Source organism: Symsagittifera roscoffensis, chromosome 8 (assembly GCF_963678635.1).
Source record: "Symsagittifera roscoffensis chromosome 8, txSymRosc1.1, whole genome shotgun sequence".
Taxonomy (NCBI): domain Eukaryota; kingdom Metazoa; phylum Xenacoelomorpha; order Acoela; family Convolutidae; genus Symsagittifera; species Symsagittifera roscoffensis.
In genome coordinates, this window is record NC_087069.1 from 22,871,271 (window position 1) to 22,893,493 (window position 22,223).

Consider the following 22,223-nt stretch of genomic DNA (forward strand, 5'->3'; position numbering starts at 1 on the left):
GAAGCGCAGTTTCGCCTCTATGTGGAAGAGTGTAAACAAAATTTTGTTTTGTTTTTAAATTTTCATTGCCATTTTCAAGTTCCTGCTACAGCGACGATGATTTTCTGTTCTTAAGTTGGATCGTTTTTTTTGCGAATGTTGTGATTGGAAAAGCGAACTTAAAGCTTAAATCGTAAGTAAGTTAGTTACAATCGAGAACATTTATTAAAGTAAATGAATGTTAAATTAAAAACCTGCGAAAAAAAGTTTTCTGCTTTTTTGGGATGAAAAAAGCTTTGTTTCTTATAGTAAGATTAAGTTTTTCAGGGCTCCAATTATTTGTTTTCTATCATAATACCTACTCGCTCGAAATTAGACTATGAAGCAAATTTTTTAAACGGAGAATGAACTTCTTGGGAGTTTTCTAAAAAATTTGTTCGAATCACGACTGAAAGGGCTCTAAATTGATAAATGACTGAACTCATTCCGATGGTTCATTGTGGTGCCTGATATTGCGTGGAAAGAAAACAAAATAAAAAAAAAACGAAATTACTAAGATAAAGTTCCACCCACTTTAAGGGGTTTGAAAATAACAAGCCAAATTTGCTTGCGAGGAATCATTGGCGGGGTAAGGCCAATTTCGATATGACAATTTTGTGGTACGGATGTTTTGGGAGGTGATAGTGGCTTATATCAATTTATTTTCTCCCTCCTTCCGCCTCGAACTGGTAGTGGGGTGTGTATACTCCCTTTTTTGTTTAACCAATCAACCTTATTGTGTTTCGAATTTCAGTTGAAATATTTGTCTTCGCTGTGAGTTCATCATCTTTTGAACATATCATTTTAAAGCCCATGTATTATCCACTAAACTAATTCGAGTTGGCAATTGAGAACTTTTGCTCGTTTCGGAAAGAGCCGCAACACATTTCTTTCATAAAAAAGTCGAAATTTCCTTTCGTTCATGCTTTGATTTCATTTCCATTTTTTGAGCCAGTCAATTTTACGTAGCGTTGCTGTTTATTCACGCGAGACACTTTTACAGATCAAAATTATTGGTTATTCGATGTGATCTGAAATAATATTTTTCGGATGCAAAGCGATGGGGAAGTTTTGATTGTTTTAAAATAGAAACGAATGGTAAAGGGTAAATTGGAACACAGAGTAGGAGAGTACAGGTTAATGTAGCATATGGTAGATTGAAATAGATTAGATTGTCATTGAATTCTGTGCAAGATGCACAAAGTTCCTTTACAGCGACAATTATTTTCTTTCCTGAAGTTGGATTGTTTTTTTTTTGTGAATGGTTTGATTAGATAAGCTAAATGACCGCTTAAATCTTAAGTAACTAAGCTACCAGCGACTACAGTTTCTCCAAGAAATGAATGAAAAATTGAAAAAAATTCTAATGCCTAGCAAGCGCTTTGAAACTTCAAAAGTTTTGTTTCCTGAAGTTAGATTATTATTTTTTAATTTTTGAAGGGCTGAAATATATTTATTTTTAATTTTTTTTAGATCTAATTGCTTGAAATAAGACTATGAAGCAAAAATTTCAACTCGCTGATAAAGTTCAACCCACATTTAAGTTGTTGGAAAATGACAGGCAAAACTTGCTTGCGCAGGATTTACTGGCGTGGTGGGGCACATTTTTTATTTATATTTTCATCGAACTCTTCGACCAATTAATTTTCCGATGAAACACTGAAAAAGCCTATTTTGCCGAACATTTTCTGCACAGCTGACGAAGTTTTCGTTAAACGGAACAACTTTTATCATATAGCTCTTTGGTCACTTCTCGGAAGGTTTTTCATTGTTTTAAAATAGAAACGAATGGTAAAGGGTAAATTGGAACACAGAGTAGGATAGTGCAGGTTAATGTAGCATATGGTAGATTGAAATAGGTTAGATTGTCATTGAATTCTGTGCAAGATGCACAAAGTTCCTTTACAGCGACAATTTTTTTCTTTCCTGAAGTTGGATTGTTTTTTTTTTTGTGAATGGTTTGATTAGATAAGCTAAATGACAGCTTAAATCTTAAGTAACTAAGCTACCAGCTACTACAATTTCTCCAAGAAATGAATGACAAATTGAAAAACATTGTATTGTCCAGCAAGCGCTTAGTGAAACTTCAAAAGTTTTTTCCTGAAGTTGGATTAATTTTTGAAGGGCTGAAATTCACATTTTTAATCTTTTATAACATCTAATTGCTTATAACATCTAATTTTTTTTTAGATCTAATTGCTTGAATTAAGACTATGAAGCAAAAATTTCAACTCGCTAATAAAGTTCAACCCACATCTAAGTTGTTGGAAAATGACAGGCAAAACTTGCTTGCGCAGGATTTACTGGCGTGGTTGGGCACATTTTTGATTTATATTTTCATCGAACTCTTCGACCAATTAATTTTCCGATCAAACGCTGAAAAAGCCTCTTTTGCCGAACATTTTCTGCTCAGCTGACGAAGTTTCAAAAACGGAACAACACTTATCATATAGTTCTTTGGTCACTTCTCGGAAGGTTTTGACCCAAAAATCTTTAGCAAAGTAAGTTTTTATTGGCGTCGAAGTTACTGATTGCGTAATTGTTTTTTTATTACTTCAGAAAGCGAGTTTGGTTTTGCAGCCCACTAACGGCCTTTTTGCTTTCTTTCATACGGAGATTTAGGCATATTGATTCTCTTACTCTCTACTTAATTGCTCTGTCCTTGTGTAATTAATTGTGACGACTCTCCATCCGCAAAGGAAATCGACTTCTTCGTGGACCTCACCGAGTTACATGAATATAGACCCCCCACCATAGCATATCGACAATTGTCATCATCATCATTGTGTCTTCCTTATACATTTTTTCTCGATACTCGAGTGTTCCGAGGTTTTCTCCGAAAAACTTCTTGTCGCAAACTGGTTGAGAATTGGCCCCAACTCTAAAAGCGAGTTTGGACAACCCTAAACTTTTTTCTGCACTAATTTGGTTCGGAGATTAGTCGACATGAATAGTTTCACAACTCTGAAGTGAGTTTGTTTCTGCAAGAAAATTTCCTGACCGTACTTGATTTCGTCTATCGTAAATTTCCCAATTCTTATGTGAGCTTGGATTGTCCCGTTATTCAATTAAAAATTAAAAAACTGCCACCTCTGATGTTAGCTTGGATTAACAAATGTCGTGTTAAAACGTTAAAACCAATCTTTTGTTATTTATCAGAATTTCTGAAAATCCCAGAAGTCTCGAGCAAAATAGCGTATGCCATGAGCCGCTGGATGCAGACCGTCTTCAGATACACGTTTTTTGAAGCTGCGGTTCTTTGTTTTGAAGAATTGAACGCCCCGGTGTCTTGCTAGTCGTCTATAGTATTTGTTCGGCTTCCTCGCATTCCGATACTCTCCTTCTCCACTGTTGAGATTCATGATTGCATCATCGATCCCAAAGGCATGATAAGTCTGCACCTGGTAGCCCATTTTTTCGGTGACTTCTAATGATGACATAATTCCTTTGCGGTCTTTGTCCTATAGATTATTTGCCCCTCCCATCACTATTATTTGTTTGATATTTCGTTTCAAAATATCGCGTTGGTGCTACAAAGGGTAGATATCTGGCCTCCAGGACATGATATGGTTATTGTGTTGTCTAGAAAAACACCACACACACCAAGGACGATCGAGAGTTCTTGAAAATTAGTTTTCTTTTTGGTTTGTTGAGTTCAATGACATCACAGTTTCTTTTACAGATGGTGTTTTTGATCTCTGTAGTCCGATAAATTGGTATTTCAATAACTGAAATCATTTTAAGTAGTAAAAGTTAATAAAGTTTTCAGCAGCTTTTCGAAAACTTTGTGCTTGGCAATTTTTGAAGCGAATTGGCGTTTGGTTCCACAACTTGGGTCCTAGAAAACTGAAGCTTCTTTTTCCCTAGTCAGAGGAAACTTATGATACTACTACGTTCAAGTTACGACGGGAGTAAGCTTGTTCCGTCGATGGAACCGCGTTGCGTATATATGTCGGTACAAATTTGTGCTCAAAAAGTCTTTTTTCTGACGATTGCCAAAAGTTCATATTCGATTCTGATTTTCATAGATAACCAATGTAATTCATGTAGAAATAAAGATATGATCTAAAATTTCGAAAGTTGAAAACAATACGACATGCTGCGTTTTGGACTTTTGGCAACTTTTGTAAAAGATAATCTGGAAGGCCAGCATACATACTATTGCAGTAATCTAATCTCATTAGAATGAGGTTAGCATGTGTATTATCAAAGCCCAGTTACTTTCTTTTACTGTATAGTTTGCGCAATTAAAAATAGCTTGAGCTACAGACAGCGTTTAATTGAAAATTATTTTTAAGGTTTTGGTCCATTATCACCCCGAGAGAAATCAAGAACTCCCTAAGCTCAACTGGTGTATCACAAAAGTCATACTCATTAAACAGGTTTTGTACTAATGACTTTTCCAAAAGACACACCTCGATTTTATCACGGTTTAGTGCCAAACCCATTGTTCTTAACCAATTTGCAATGCTATCAATCTGCCTAGTTATAGCGACATCTGGGGTTTCGTTTTTTTTTCAATGACTTCTAGATACTCGCGTCAGCTTCGTAAATCTGATATTTGCAAACACTTGTCGGGGTGGGCTAACCTAAGATAAATGGAAAACATAAGAGGTACAAGAAAGACCCTTGTGGAACATCAGTGTTAAGAAATCTTTCATCTGAATGCGATTCTTTGATGAGAACTGTTTGGCGTCTATGTCCAAGATAAGAGCCTATTAGATCTAGAGAGGAAGCTTCATTTTTGTTTTCTAAACGTGCATCATGACGTCATGGTTAAGTGTGTCGAAAGCTGGCGATAGGTCCAGTCCTAAGACAAGAGCCTTTGATGTTTGTCAAGCATTCTCAGGATTTCATCAGAAGTATTGAGCAACACCGTTTCTGTGGAGTGGATCATGTTTGAAAATTCCTGTTTGATACTAATACGCTGAAATTCCCCGGCTCGCATTGCCTTAAGACAAAAGAGATCAAAAAGAGAGCTCTCGGAAAAGTTCGGAGTTGGAGGAATTCCAGCTGTAGCACTGCTGGACCTTGCAACGGCGGATTCTTTTACGATTGATGGCCGAACCTATGCTTCAGAGTTCGGCGAGCCTGGCTTTCCTTTTTCAGAAGAGAATATTACCAATTTGGAAGTAGCAGAAAAGAAGGAAAACAACTGTTGAAAATAGCTGAAGACATTAAGTCGTTCACAAAATTGGTCGAAATCAAAGACGGTTCAGAAGTCGGAGATCTGACAGCTAGTGAAGCGTTGGCATTTGGCTTCTTCAGAGGTAAAGGATGCTGTGATTCCATCTCTCGTAGAGGCTCAAACTAAACTGGGATCCTCAAAACTGGGAATTGTTGTAGTCTCAGTTCAAAGAGAATCCGGACGCGATTTTTCAGAAAGTCAAGATGAAGAACTTAATTCAGTGCCTGTCTTACCCAAAGGAGAAAAAGCTGATGGTGTCGTTAAAAAATTCGAACCGGTTTTCGGGAGAATCCAGACGCCGCATGTTGTGATAATCGACGTTACGGATCCCAGCTCTATCAAATTGTTGACCGAAGACGCAGCAAGGGACGTCCACATGATGGGCGCCGATGCATACCCTTGGTCAGAAGCTGCTGTTAAAGCCCCGGATAAGGAACGAAGAAGGTAAAGCTGAAAGCTAAACTGAAGAACTTCGAAATCTTCGAACCTTCAGATACTTGTCATATTGTGGACAAGGAGAAAAATCCGTTTGCGCTGGACCATTTGACATCAAAGGACATTGTTGGAATCTACTTCAGCGCACACTGGTGCGCTATTTGCCGTGGATTCACTCCAGACTCGGTAGATTTTTACAAGAAATGTCAAAACGAGGGAAAAAGTTAGAGATAATTTTGCAAATCAAGAGGAGTTGGACTCGTATTATGAAGAAATGCCGTGGTGCACTTTGAACTTCAAAGACAGAGAGTTGAAAGGGATCTTGTCGGATACACTTGATGTTTTGGGTATTCCCGCTCTAGTTTTTCCCAAAGGTAATGGAGAAGTGATCACGACAGAAGGAAGGTCAAAAATAGGCAGTAATAGCGATCTGTTTGCAGATGCGGCTTAAACAAGTATATAGCAAATTAAGCAACATTTTAATGAATGGTTATATTGTTTTTTATCTACTCTATAGCTATGATTAGTTACATCAGTCATACTGCTTGGTGCATTTATTTTTCTAATACATTATTTATTAATTAATAAATCGAAAATCAAGTTTTTCAGTCGCAAGACAATAACAATGTACGCAGACACCAAAAACGGCGATTATTTTGATGAATGGGGTTTCAGGGTAGCTTCTCTTGATTTCACTTGCGAGAGCAAGTGACTTGTAATCGGGAATTAGACTTTTTACTCCACGTAAACAACTTTTTGCAACAGGTCCCGGGTTCGATTCGGCTTTTGCTTTATCGACTTGGTTACATCATTTTGTTTTCGGCTCAACTGGCGTCTGCCCAGCGCTCAGTAAATGATTTCTTAAATGCTTATTACACTCGCGATTTTTAGCGATTATTCTACCCAAGTATTGTCGGCTTAGTTGCCGCTCAGTAAATGATTTTTTAAATGCTTATTACACTACCGAGCTTTAGCGAACTTTTTTTTCTTCTAACCTAACTCGCAGATAGAACTGCTCATTTGGTGGCACTTTTCCTACAATTACTATCTGAAGCATTGGAAGTTAAACCGCATCTGTTCTTTATGTGCTTTATTTGTAGCTAGTTTTTGTGAATTGTTAAGCGTCGTTGGCTGAGTGTTAGTGCGTGAGACTCTAAATCTGTAGGTCGCATGATCGAATCCGACTCGTAGCCAATTTTTTAACTAACTAGAGGCTTATGTCTACTTTTTATTTCACTTTATAGAGCCGCTGTTTTGTGTGCTTGCTAGTGTTTGTGTATAATGGAGGTGATTGTTATCGCTGGTATTTTGTCTTCAAATACCACCAAACTCCACAAACTCCACCAAACTCGTGGAACTTTTATAGATATAGTTTTGTAGATGTAGTTTCTTCGATCTTAAAAAAAGATAATTTGTTGATTCCGTTTCCTTTTCTGTCTGCTAATTTACCATGCTATCTTTGTGTTTTATCGCAAGTGTTGCGAAGCTTCGCGCGGACTCTGTGTGTAAAAACTGGGTACCTCGTATTGAAGAATTTCATCATGATGTTGGAAGTTTTTCAGCCCTACGTCCAAACTATTATAAGATCATTTCTTTTTCCAAACCAACGCTCATAAAATGACACTTGCTGTGCATCTTCTTAACATTGGCAGATTTATAGTATGAGTTGTGTCCGCTTTATTGGCGACTAGTGTTTGACGATAGAAAGGTGGTACGACGCAGTTGGCAGCCCATTAACTACCAGGCCAGAGGCTTAAATCCCGTTGAGACAAGTTTTTAAGATTCGATGGACAGAGTTTAATTTCGTATATAGGTCGTGATGATATTTGTAAGGAAAAAATTTTAAAGTTTGTTTAGGCTAAATTTACTTTCCGCGGTTTGGTTTGTCATTGCTGTTTAAATTCAAATCATTTCCTTTGTGAAATGGAAAGCAAATTGTTCATTCGAACAGCAAAAGTCTCGTAAAACGTGATCGACTTCATATTACGAAAATAGATTTCAATTATCAGATTCGTTGTTGTCGATAGATTTAGATTTGCACAGTAATATAAAGCTTTCTGGTGAATATTTAATCTATCTGTTCTAATCCACTTTTTATCATATGATTTAAAGGTCGCTCTTTCGAGTGAAAATGATATAGCAATAGATTATTGACACACTTATTGTTCGGACCATTGAAAACGGAGAGTTACTTAGCATTCGGGTGTTTTCATATATTTTTTTAATTTTTGTTTTTCAAGCAAAGCAGGCACCACAAATAATCATCGGAATGGGTCGAGCGATATATATTAAAACCCTTTCAGTCGTGATTCGAACGACATTGAAAAGTTGTGAAATAAAATTTTCAAAGCGTCGAGAAAAACCAGTTTGAAATTATTAATTTGGTTATTTTCGAGCGAGTGAAGCGAACGAGTAACTTTCGTTATATATAAATATTAGCAGTTTATGATAAAACTCGATTTTAATTTAAAAAAATTGTTTTTCGAAGATTCATTCAGCGTTTCTCTGGAAACAAAGTTTTCAAAGATGCTTCAATTGCTTATTGCAAAAATAGATCAAACTTTTTAAAGTTGTTAATGAAAATTTTTGTTTTTGTGTTTTTAGTGTATTTTTTGAAGACAATTGGAGTCGTTTTCAGCTAATTCATTAAATTTCTTTGCGTTCGTATAGTTCTAGCATTGCGCAACCTACTTTTTCCGAGAATGGGGGCGGAACTTTCTGTGCTACTTGCACATCAACCGGCTATTATGCTATTGCTTATCTAAAGGTCATTTTCTTGTAGAATAATTTCGGTTAACACTTTGCTTTTCGCTTGAGTTATTAATTGTTCTATTGGATATGCAATAAAACTTAATTTTACGGCGAAGTCAAGTAAGTGAAGCCTCAACCCCTAAATTGTTATGCCCTAGCGGGTTGGGAGTCGACTGAAATTTAACTGAAATCTTTGTCAGAATTAGGGTCCTAGCCACTTTTTGGCTACGGGGCTGCAGAAAGTGACATGAGCAGGGAAATTTATGTTGCTAAAAAGTGACATACCCAATGTCAAGTTTTGGAACTTGGAGTTAACACCAAAAAGTGACACGGGTCTACTTTTTTAAAATATCTGAAATGCGTCTGAAAACCCTTACTAAGTTTTTTTGTGTTTACTCAATGAAGAAAGAACCTTTTAGAGTTTTCAACAAGGAAATTGACTAAAAGTTAGAAAAAAAAAATAAACAGCCCAAAAGTGCCCAACCCCCAAAAAAAGATGCTGGCTCCAAAAAACAACAAAATAACCAAAAAATTGATAATAAACTGAAATCAAACATAATGTTGCGATTTAAACCTTTTTGAAGATGGGAATTGACCGAAAACTATGTTAAAAAACAAGAAGTTGAGTATATGACGCCCAACCCTAAAATTGATGTGTAGAAAAAAGCCTGATTTTCTCAACCTCATTTTTTTCGGAAATTAACTGAAACTCGTCTGAAAACACTTAATAAATCCAAAAAACCAAAGAACAACAAAAAATATGTTTCATTTTCAAGTAAACACAAAAAAAACTAGAGCTTATAGCATTATCAACAAACAAATTGACAAAAAAAAATTAAAAAAATAAGAGGGAAAATGAGAGTCCAACCCAAAAAAAAACACCCCTAGCCCCAAAATCATGCAAAAAGCAAAAATTTCGATTTGAAACTACAACATAATGTTACGGTTAAACTTCTCCAAGAGGTGAACCGACTGAAAATATTAAGGAAAAACAAAAAAAAATGATATTTGAAGCCCCAAACCTAAAATTAAGAAAAAAACTTCCCACAAATTGTCAACACCAACAAAACAAAAACAACCCCAAACTCAACCCTAGCATCTCAAGCCAACTGGAGAGATATACCTGAAAGAATTTCACTTCTTAGCAAAGAAAATTTATTCAAAATTTTTCAGCAGGGTTGAATTTGAGAAGCGAAAAACTCCACATCACTTGATTGAGCCACGAAGGATTTTCCAGCTAAAAAATTGTCTTAATTTTTTCCTTTTTATATCAGCACAAATTGTGTTCTGATTAAGTGGTTTAATAACCAGATTGATGCCGTCAGTGAAGTTTCATCTCGTTGATCAACATATTCGAAACTATCAGTGTTCTTGAGAAAAATAAACCTGGTAAGAAGACCTATATGATCTTTAAATCGAATAATTTATATTCAGGATATAATTAAGGCTCTAAAGAGAGTGTACATACACAGTTTTATCGCTGGTATTTTGTCTTCAAATTGAAGGTCACTCCACCAAACTCGTGGAACTTTTATAGATGTAGTTTTGTAGATGTAGTTTCTTCGATCTTAAAAAAAGATAGATTTGTTGATTCCGTTTCCTTTTCTGTCTGCTAATTTACCATGCTATCTTTGTGTTTTATCGCAAGTGTTGCGAAGCTTCGCGCGGACTCTGTGTGTAAAAACTGGGTACCTCGTATTGAAGAATTTCATCATGATGTTGGAAGTTTTTCAGCCCTACGTCCAAACTATTATAAGATCATTTCTTTTTCCAAACCAACGCTCATAAAATGACACTTGCTGTGCATCTTCTTAACATTGGCAGATTTATAGTATGAGTTGTGTCCGCTTTATTGGCGACTAGTGTTTGACGATAGAAAGGTGGTACGACGCAGTTGGCAGCCCATTAACTACCAGGCCAGAGGCTTAAATCCCGTTGAGACAAGTTTTTAAGATTCGATGGACAGAGTTTAATTTCGTATATAGGTCGTGATGATATTTGTAAGGAAAAAATTTTAAAGTTTGTTTAGGCTAAATTTACTTTCCGCGGTTTGGTTTGTCATTGCTGTTTAAATTCAAATCATTTCCTTTGTGAAATGGAAAGCAAATTGTTCATTCGAACAGCAAAAGTCTCGTAAAACGTGATCGACTTCATATTACGAAAATAGATTTCAATTATCAGATTCGTTGTTGTCGATAGATTTAGATTTGCACAGTAATATAAAGCTTTCTGGTGAATATTTAATCTATCTGTTCTAATCCACTTTTTATCATATGATTTAAAGGTCGCTCTTTCGAGTGAAAATGATATAGCAATAGATTATTGACACACTTATTGTTCGGACCATTGAAAACGGAGAGTTACTTAGCATTCGGGTGTTTTCATATATTTTTTTAATTTTTGTTTTTCAAGCAAAGCAGGCACCACAAATAATCATCGGAATGGGTCGAGCGATATATATTAAAACCCTTTCAGTCGTGATTCGAACGACATTGAAAAGTTGTGAAATAAAATTTTCAAAGCGTCGAGAAAAACCAGTTTGAAATTATTAATTTGGTTATTTTCGAGCGAGTGAAGCGAACGAGTAACTTTCGTTATATATAAATATTAGCAGTTTATGATAAAACTCGATTTTAATTTAAAAAAATTGTTTTTCGAAGATTCATTCAGCGTTTCTCTGGAAACAAAGTTTTCAAAGATGCTTCAATTGCTTATTGCAAAAATAGATCAAACTTTTTAAAGTTGTTAATGAAAATTTTTGTTTTTGTGTTTTTAGTGTATTTTTTGAAGACAATTGGAGTCGTTTTCAGCTAATTCATTAAATTTCTTTGCGTTCGTATAGTTCTAGCATTGCGCAACCTACTTTTTCCGAGAATGGGGGCGGAACTTTCTGTGCTACTTGCACATCAACCGGCTATTATGCTATTGCTTATCTAAAGGTCATTTTCTTGTAGAATAATTTCGGTTAACACTTTGCTTTTCGCTTGAGTTATTAATTGTTCTATTGGATATGCAATAAAACTTAATTTTACGGCGAAGTCAAGTAAGTGAAGCCTCAACCCCTAAATTGTTATGCCCTAGCGGGTTGGGAGTCGACTGAAATTTAACTGAAATCTTTGTCAGAATTAGGGTCCTAGCCACTTTTTGGCTACGGGGCTGCAGAAAGTGACATGAGCAGGGAAATTTATGTTGCTAAAAAGTGACATACCCAATGTCAAGTTTTGGAACTTGGAGTTAACACCAAAAAGTGACACGGGTCTACTTTTTTAAAATATCTGAAATGCGTCTGAAAACCCTTACTAAGTTTTTTTGTGTTTACTCAATGAAGAAAGAACCTTTTAGAGTTTTCAACAAGGAAATTGACTAAAAGTTAGAAAAAAAAAATAAACAGCCCAAAAGTGCCCAACCCCCAAAAAAAGATGCTGGCTCCAAAAAACAACAAAATAACCAAAAAATTGATAATAAACTGAAATCAAACATAATGTTGCGATTTAAACCTTTTTGAAGATGGGAATTGACCGAAAACTATGTTAAAAAACAAGAAGTTGAGTATATGACGCCCAACCCTAAAATTGATGTGTAGAAAAAAGCCTGATTTTCTCAACCTCATTTTTTTCGGAAATTAACTGAAACTCGTCTGAAAACACTTAATAAATCCAAAAAACCAAAGAACAACAAAAAATATGTTTCATTTTCAAGTAAACACAAAAAAAACTAGAGCTTATAGCATTATCAACAAACAAATTGACAAAAAAAAATTAAAAAAATAAGAGGGAAAATGAGAGTCCAACCCAAAAAAAAACACCCCTAGCCCCAAAATCATGCAAAAAGCAAAAATTTCGATTTGAAACTACAACATAATGTTACGGTTAAACTTCTCCAAGAGGTGAACCGACTGAAAATATTAAGGAAAAACAAAAAAAAATGATATTTGAAGCCCCAAACCTAAAATTAAGAAAAAAACTTCCCACAAATTGTCAACACCAACAAAACAAAAACAACCCCAAACTCAACCCTAGCATCTCAAGCCAACTGGAGAGATATACCTGAAAGAATTTCACTTCTTAGCAAAGAAAATTTATTCAAAATTTTTCAGCAGGGTTGAATTTGAGAAGCGAAAAACTCCACATCACTTGATTGAGCCACGAAGGATTTTCCAGCTAAAAAATTGTCTTAATTTTTTCCTTTTTATATCAGCACAAATTGTGTTCTGATTAAGTGGTTTAATAACCAGATTGATGCCGTCAGTGAAGTTTCATCTCGTTGATCAACATATTCGAAACTATCAGTGTTCTTGAGAAAAATAAACCTGGTAAGAAGACCTATATGATCTTTAAATCGAATAATTTATATTCAGGATATAATTAAGGCTCTAAAGAGAGTGTACATACACAGTTTTATCAATGTGTTTCCAATTTTTGATGAGAAAAACAACCTTGATGCAAAAAAGCCAATACACCAAAAACATTCTTCCGGCTCATTTTTGAATTTTTCAATCTGTAACTAACACATTTTAGCAAAAAATCGTCGTTGAAAAGAACTTTCCAATTACAAAACAATGATCATTGGAACAACTTAGAAACATGCGTTTTTCCTGCATACCAAAAGCAAAATTCTAGCCAAAGCTTGAACAAATTTTTTTTTCAAGTTTCCATCTATCTTGACTTGGCCACAAACGGTTCTCCGGTCAAAAGACTATCTGAGAGTTATACATAAACGTATCAGACACATAAAATGTTCCTTTATTGTGGTTTCATAACTAAAAAATTGCTGTCAGTGAAGTTTCTTCTGATTGAACGATATGTTCGAGAGTATTAAGGTTCACTCCAAAATTGACTACATTTTTACTCATTGAGGTTGTTTTTTACAGTCTACGATGAATTCACATACACAATTTTAGCTTCATAAGTCCAATAGATGATGAAAAAATCAAAATGGAGGAAAAAAAATCCCTAACCTGGAAACAAAAAAATTCGGCTCAAATTCGATTTATCCATTATTTAAAGTTTGGATGTCGATAAATCAGCAATCGTTGGAAAGGTCTGTATATTGCTTAAACGCGGAAAATAAAAAATATATAGTTGAATCGTTTAATAGCTAACCAAAGACTATATCTTCGCCAAAATTCAATTTTTTCATGAAAATGATTAACAAGGATTAACAAGGAGTCCTTGGAAAGCCTTTTTTTGCTTAGAAGTGGAAAATAAAAAATCATACAGTTATAACTTTTCATAGCTAATCAAAGGATATATTTTCATCAAAGTTCGTTTTTTTTTTGAAAATTTTCAATTTTCCTGTCAAACTTCATCATACTTGCTTTAGCCACGTATAGTTTCAAGCTAAAATTTATCTGAGACTTTTCTAAAGTGTGTTAAAAACCTATGAGGATCTTTTTTTATAGGTTTGATGATCAGATTAGATCCGTCAGTGAAGTTTAATCTCAGAGTCCACTCTGAGATTAAACTTCCAGAGTATCCAGAGTCCACTCCAAAATTGAATATCAAGAAACGACTAATTTTTTTCTAATCTAGATTTTTTGAGGTTGTTTTATACACCCTATGAAAAGTTCCCTTACACAATTTTAGCTTCATAAGCCTAACAGATAACGAGAAAATCAAAATTGAGTCAAAAAAAGCCCTAGCCTTGAACGAAAAAAAAATCAGCTCAATTTCAATTTACTCAAATTGTAAAAATTGCATTATGATGAACAAGGAGTCATTAAAAAGCACTCATTAGTGCCTAAACATGGAAGACAAATAGAATTCATATTTGTAATGTATTATAGCTGACCAAAGGCTTACTCTCCGCCAAAATTCGACTTAAAAAAACTGATACCCTTCTAAAGTGTATTAGACATAAATGAGGACCCGTTTAACTGCTTTTATATCCAGATTGAATGGATCAATGAAGTTTCATCTCATTTAACGCATGTTGGATTGTATCAGTTTTCATTATAAAATTGAAGCTCGTAAAATGACCCAAAGTTTTTTTTCAAATTTTTCTGTATAAAGGTATACTAAACTCATGGAGAGTTAACATGAATGATTTCATCTTAATATGTCAATAAAGTGATGAGAAAATCAAAAGTGAGCCGAAATGGCCCTAGACCTAAAAATTTCACCTCGGCTAATATTTGATTTTCTCAAATTCTAGAAATCGCATTATAGCAAATAAGTGCTCGCTGGAAAGCTCTTTCCAATGAGTAGACGTGAATTGTTGTATGTTTTAAAAAAACTCAGTGTTGGAATTAATCTTAGACTAAATACTAAACCTAAGTTTCATTTTCCCTGCCAAAAAGTGACATCTCTAGGGCTAAAAATTAAATTAAGAAAAATAGCCCCAAAAAATGTTTTAATCTAAAAAGCAACATCACCATCGTGTTCCTCGTTCAAAATAGGGCCTAGAGGTCCTTTTTTAGTAACTTATTTGTCAATTCTTTCGAAGCTGAATCACCGCAATCAAAGTCGGGTTGTCAGAGTCACTACACTTTATTGCAGAATTTTTATTTAGGGTTGGAAAAGTTAGCCCTCAAAATTTTTTTAATAGTCTAGTCGGTTAGTTTAGCTCAAGAAAACCACCAGAGCCATAGAGTTTTCAAAAATTGGATCGTTTTTCGATGAAAAACAGACTTGAAAAAATTTCGAGCCTAGCCCTAAAATTACGACACACTTAAATAGCCCTAAAATTTTAAATACTGATTTTAACTAAACAATTGTTACATATTCGGAATCTACATGAGCAGGTGTACATGAGCCTGGCCCCTAGTTTGTATAGACCGTTTTTTCCGATTTTTTTTCCAAAAGGGTTTTTTAAAATTGTGTCTTATTGCCAAAAATTGAAGTCCAAGTCTCGCAGAAACCGGGAACCCTTTTGAGCCGATGCCTAAAAACGAGGGACGGCACTTACCAAAAAGTGACTCGGCTAGGCTTACCTTACCGTACACCTCAATTCCGTAAAGTTGACGAACTACTTTATTTTCGACAAATTTTGTTCGAGTGGAAGTGGCAAACATCATTTAATTTCAAAAAATTAAGGGCTATGCTTATGAATCGCGTATTTTTGCTTCTGATACAATCAGATTAGTCAAAACAAAATTCATGAAAAACAAAGTTCATGAAAAACTAAGACTGATTTAAAAGTTGCAGACATGTTTCTATGCCCTGAGAAATTAATTTCTGGTTGAAAGAATCAAATTTTCCAATAAAATGTTTTGTTTTTAAACATCCAAATGCAATGCCAAGTACGAAGTGATCAACTTTGCGTCAATTAACGCTGTTTTTCGATCAATTCGCTTGCCTTACTCCAACCTGGAAAATTTTGGCGCCTGCACTTGAAAATTTCCGCTTTTTTGGCAATCGTCCGCCTCTTATTTCGGCTTAGTTCTCTTAATTCCCTGCTCAGACATTGTTTAGTGATTCAGCTTTCTTCTAATTTTCCATTAGATGAAGTAATTGAGAAACTATTGCATTATTTTGAAAAATTTTAATACAAGTTCTACAAAAAATAAATTCGATTATGGATTAATGAACACAGAACTATTACGCAAGCGATTATTAGTCTCGCAATTAGCTTTTTTGGGTTGTTACCGCAACATAACTTGTGTTCAGATGCAAATTTATTGTTCAGTTGTCTTGTTTGGCATGTTATTTGATTTGAAAAATGTTTTTTATTCCTGACAAATTGATACTATTCCCAGACAAATTGATACAATTCGGTTTAACTTCCGATTTTGGTCTTGCATTAACTACATAGAAAGCACTCGTCGACAATATATAAGCAGTACTTTTTGGTATTTTTGCTTATTGGCTGTCTGTTTTAATTTTGTTCATCGGCTTTTCTACCTAATCTGTTGTGTCAATAAAGTGATGAGAAAATCAAAAGTGAGCCGAAATGGCCCTAGACCCAAAAATTTCACCTCGGCTAATATTTGATTTTCTCAAATTCTAGAAAGCGCATTATAGCAAATAAGTGCTCGCTGGAAAGCTCTTTCCAATGAGTAGACGTGAATTGTTGTATGTTTTAAAAAAACTCAGTGTTAGAATTAATCTTAGACTAAATACTAAACCTAAGTTTCATTTTCCCTGCCAAAAAGTGACATCTCTAGGGCTAACAATTAAATTAAGAAAAATAGCCCCAAAAAATGTTTTAATCTAAAAAGCAACATCACCATCGTGTTCCTCGTTCAAAATAGGGCCTAGAGGTCCTTTTTTAGTAACTTATTTGTCAATTCTTTCGAAGCTGAATCACCGCAATCAAAGTCGGGTTGTCAGAGTCACTACACTTTATTGCAGAATTTTTATTTAGGGTTGGAAAAGTTAGCCCTCAAAATTTTTTTAATAGTCTAGTCGGTTAGTTTAGCTCAAGAAAACCACCAGAGCCATAGAGTTTTCAAAAATTGGACCGTTTTTCGATGAAAAACAGACTTGAAAAAATTTCGAGCCTAGCCCTAAAATTACGACACACTTAAATAGCCCTAAAATTTTAAATACTGATTTTAACTAAACAATTGTTACATATTCGGAATCTACATGAGCAGGTGTACATGAGCCTGGCCCCTAGTTTCTATAGACCGTTTTTTCCGATTTTTTTTCCAAAAGGGTTTTTTAAAATTGTGTCTTATTGCCAAAAATTGAAGTCCAAGTCTCGCAGAAACCGGGAACCCTTTTGAGCCGATGCCTAAAAACGAGGGACGGCACTTACCAAAAAGTGACTCGGCTAGGCTTACCTTACCGTACACCTCAATTCCGTAAAGTTGACGAACTACTTTATTTTCGACAAATTTTGTTCGAGTGGAAGTGGCAAACATCATTTAATTTCAAAAAATTAAGGGCTATGCTTATGCATCGCGTATTTTTGCTTCTGATACAATCAGATTAGTCAAAACAAAATTCATGAAAAACAAAGTTCATGAAAAACTAAGACTGATTTAAAAGTTGCAGACATGTTTCTATGCCCTGAGAAATTAATTTCTGGTTGAAAGAATCAAATTTTCCAATAAAATGTTTTGTTTTTAAACATCCAAATGCAATGCCAAGTACGAAGTGATCAACTTTGCGTCAATTAACGCTGTTTTTCGATCAATTCGCTTGCCTTACTCCAACCTGGAAAATTTTGGCGCCTGCACTTGAAAATTTCCGCTTTTTTGGCAATCGTCCGCCTCTTATTTCGGCTTAGTTCTCTTAATTCCCTGCTCAGACATTGTTTAGTGATTCAGCTTTCTTCTAATTTTCCATTAGATGAAGTAATTGAGAAACTATTGCATTATTTTGAAAAATTTTAATACAAGTTCTACAAAAAATAAATTCGATTATGGATTAATGAACACAGAACTATTACGAAAGCGATTATTAGTCTCGCAATTAGCTTTTTTGGGTTGTTACCGCAACATAACTTGTGTTCAGATGCAAATTTATTGTTCAGTTGTCTTGTTTGGCATGTTATTTGAGTTGAAAAATGATTTTTATTCCTGACAAATTGATACTATTCCCAGACAAATTGATACAATTCGGTTTAACTTCCGATTTTGGTCTTGCATTAACTACATAGAAAGCACTCGTCGACAATATATAAGCAGTACTTTTTGGTATTTTTGCTTATTGGCTGTCTGTTTTAATTTTGTTCATCGGCTTTTCTACCTAATCTTTTGTTTCCTACGAATTTTCGGTTTTTTCTAAATATCGACTCTGGCTCCATATTTTTGAATGCACAAAATCAACCCCACAAAGTTGTTCTAAAAAACTTAAATCTTGAAAAAAAATTGTTTTTTAATTTTTAAAATATTTTATGTACGGGTTTATCTTAAATTTTGCGCTCATTAATCATCCCAATTTGGCCTAATTTGCAATTTTCGTAATTTCGAATCATTGCCAAAAATGGCCGCTGAAAGATAGTATCTTTTTTCGCTATCCATCAGATATAAACATCAATTTTTTAGTGTAACCATTAGTTTTTCGAGGTTGCTTTTGAAAATAAAGTGATGAGAAAATCAAAAGTGAGCCGAAATGGCCCTAGACCCAAAAATTTCACCTCGGCTAATATTTGATTTTCTCAAATTCTAGAAATCGCATTATAGCAAATAAGTGCTCGCTGGAAAGCTCTTTCCAATGAGTAGACGTGAATTGTTGTATGTTTTAAAAAAACTCAGTGTTGGAATTAATCTTAGACTAAATACTAAACCTAAGTTTCATTTTCCCTGCCAAAAAGTGACATCTCTAGGGCTAACAATTAAATTAAGAAAAATAGCCCCAAAAAATGTTTTAATCTAAAAAGCAACATCACCATCGTGTTCCTCGTTCAAAATAGGGCCTAGAGGTCCTTTTTTAGTAACTTATTTGTCAATTCTTTCGAAGCTGAATCACCGCAATCAAAGTCGGGTTGTCAGAGTCACTACACTTTATTGCAGAATTTTTATTTAGGGTTGGAAAAGTTAGCCCTCAAAATTTTTTTAATAGTCTAGTCGGTTAGTTTAGCTCAAGAAAACCACCAGAGCCATAGAGTTTTCAAAAATTGGATCGTTTTTCGATGAAAAACAGACTTGAAAAAATTTCGAGCCTAGCCCTAAAATTACGACACACTTAAATAGCCCTAAAATTTTAAATACTGATTTTAACTAAACAATTGTTACATATTCGGAATCTACATGAGCAGGTGTACATGAGCCTGGCCCCTAGTTTGTATAGACCGTTTTTTCCGATTTTTTTTCCAAAAGGGTTTTTTAAAATTGTGTCTTATTGCCAAAAATTGAAGTCCAAGTCTCGCAGAAACCGGGAACCCTTTTGAGCCGATGCCTAAAAACGAGGGACGGCACTTACCAAAAAGTGACTCGGCTAGGCTTACCTTACCGTACACCTCAATTCCGTAAAGTTGACGAACTACTTTATTTTCGACAAATTTTGTTCGAGTGGAAGTGGCAAACATCATTTAATTTCAAAAAATTAAGGGCTATGCTTATGCATCGCGTATTTTTGCTTCTGATACAATCAGATTAGTCAAAACAAAATTCATGAAAAACAAAGTTCATGAAAAACTAAGACTGATTTAAAAGTTGCAGACATGTTTCTATGCCCTGAGAAATTAATTTCTGGTTGAAAGAATCAAATTTTCCAATAAAATGTTTTGTTTTTAAACATCCAAATGCAATGCCAAGTACGAAGTGATCAACTTTGCGTCAATTAATGCTGTTTTTCGATCAATTCGCTTGCCTTACTCCAACCTGGAAAATTTTGGCGCCTGCACTTGAAAATTTCCGCTTTTTTGGCAATCGTCCGCCTCTTATTTCGGCTTAGTTCTCTTAATTCCCTGCTCAGACATTGTTTAGTGATTCAGCTTTCTTCTAATTTTCCATTAGATGAAGTAATTGAGAAACTATTGCATTATTTTGAAAAATTTTAATACAAGTTCTACAAAAATTAAATTCGATTATGGATTAATGAACACAGAACTATTACGCAAGCGATTATTAGTCTCGCAATTAGCTTTTTTGGGTTGTTACCGCAACATAACTTGTGTTCAGATGCAAATTTATTGTTCAGTTGTCTTGTTTGGCATGTTATTTGAGTTGAAAAATGATTTTTATTCCTGACAAATTGATACTATTCCCAGACAAATTGATACAATTCGGTTTAACTTCCGATTTTGGTCTTGCATTAACTACATAGAAAGCACTCGTCGACAATATATAAGCAGTACTTTTTGGTATTTTTGCTTATTGGCTGTGTTTTAATTTTGTTCATCGGCTTTTCTACCTAATCTTTTGTTTCCTACGAATTTTCGGTTTTTTCTAAATATCGACTCTGGCTCCATATTTTTGAATGCACAAAATCAACCCCACAAAGTTGTTCTAAAAAACTTAAATCTTGAAAAAAAATTGTTTTTTAATTTTTAAAATATTTTATGTACGGGTTTATCTTAAATTTTGCGCTCATTAATCATCCCAATTTGGCCTAATTTGCAATTTTCGTAATTTGGAATCATTGCCAAAAATGGCCGCTGAAAGATAGTATCTTTTTTCGCTATCCATCAGATATAAACATCAATTTTTTAGTGTAACCATTAGTTTTTTGAGGTTGCTTTTGAAAATAAAGGGTTTGAGAAATTGTTTACAGACTTTATTTTTTTGTGGTTCCTGCGAATCGCAGAGCAGCTATCAGTAGGCCTTGGCAGACCAAACCTGTCTGAGGATTGTCCATTTTGCAGAATGGACAATCATTTTTCATTTAATTGTTTTATAATAAATTTTTTTTTAAAATCTTTGATCGTTTCTGTAATAAATAATATATTCTTTTTGTTTTGGCGTAAATTCATTCTAAACAAGAAATTTTGTGGGCCCAGTTCTTATCGTCTTAATTTACTTATAGTTTTGGTGTAAATTCAGTTATTTTACTATCGTCTAGTTTGTTTGTCGTCGAATTTCTTAGGCCCATAAAAAAGTGAGTGTAAGAAAATAAGGTACTTAAATTGGATGCCAAGTTTTCTGACAACCTCACCGCGTAAACAAAAGGAAAAAATTCACTGGAGGGAAAGTGATAGAGTAATTGTATAACACTTTCAAAAATCTTTCAGGTTTCAATACAACTACAGTGCTGATTTAAATTAACCGGACAAAACGCGTTAAACTTGAAATTTAAAACCCGTTTTTCTCAAATTGGGTTGAGTTTAGGTGAAAACTTATGAATACAAAACTTGCTTAAAATTTTAGCAGAATTAATATGGTGTAATTTGTTTTGCGAAATTCGGGCCCGAAATTTTACCCCAAAAATGGATCATTTTGGTTTTTCTTAGTTAATCAAAAATTACGCCGAATATACTCAGTCGATCACAGACATAATTATATCAAAGGGAGCCTCTCATATAGCCCAACAAACTTTAAAAAGGGTATAATCTCCAAAATATTGTATAAGTTAATTTATTTTTGTCTGATAGACAAAAAAGGTCGTTTTTACTATATAAAATACCAACTTTTTATTTAAAAACAATTTTTAAACAATTTCCAAATTTTTTTGAAGAAATTACCATTCATAAAGTTTGTTGGGCTACGTAGGAGGTTCCCTTTGATATAATTATGTCTGTGATCGACTGAGTATATTCGGCGTAATTTTTGATTAAATAAGAAAAGCCAAAATGACCCATTTTTGGGGTAAAATTTCGGACCCGAATTTTGCAAAACAAATTACACCATATTAATTCTGCTAAAATTTTAAGCAAGTTTTGTATTCATAAGTTTTCACCTAAACTCAACCCAATTTGAGAAAAACGGGTTTTAAATTTCAAGTTTAACGCGTTTTGTCCGGTTAATTTAAATCAGCACTGTACATAACCTTCTGTTGGATTGTGTTTTTTGGTAGTTTTTTGATTGGCCATTACTCTGTCTGCTATAACTGGTGGTGCTAAAGTGGCATCTTATCTTTTTTTTCATTAATTGTTAACACAGTAATTTGTTATAAACCTTGGCGGTGTTAAAATATGTTTTATGATCATTTGAAGCAGTATTTTGAGACCCCACCGGGTCCGTTTGCTGTCCTCCCGAGGTTAATTCAATTTGAATATTGTGTTAATTATAGAGAAATAAATTCTTTTTCTAGTTGCTCAAGCGCTGAGAGAGCCCTGTGTTAAAGAAGCTTAAAACTTAAATGAAGCTGAAGTGACATTTAATATTCCCCTGTTTTTAAAAATGATTGAAGTATACGCTAAGGACGAGTTTTGATCTACCTCTCGATAAGATAGTTGAGCTGATCAGAAAAGATTTTTTTTTTCATATGTAACGTAATGAGTAATCTGCTTCAACTTTTTAATGTATAAACTAAGATTGGCTACAACAATAAGGACAACCATT

General features: G+C 34.4%; 1 protein-coding gene across 1 annotated transcript in view; it reads left to right on the forward strand.

Annotated features, from left to right (window-relative positions):
* LOC134852911 (NAD-dependent protein deacetylase sirtuin-2-like) overlaps nt 1-22,223 on the forward strand; it is a 190,429-nt gene that overhangs the window by 145,094 nt on the left and 23,112 nt on the right. The gene's annotated exons all lie outside the window — the stretch shown is intronic.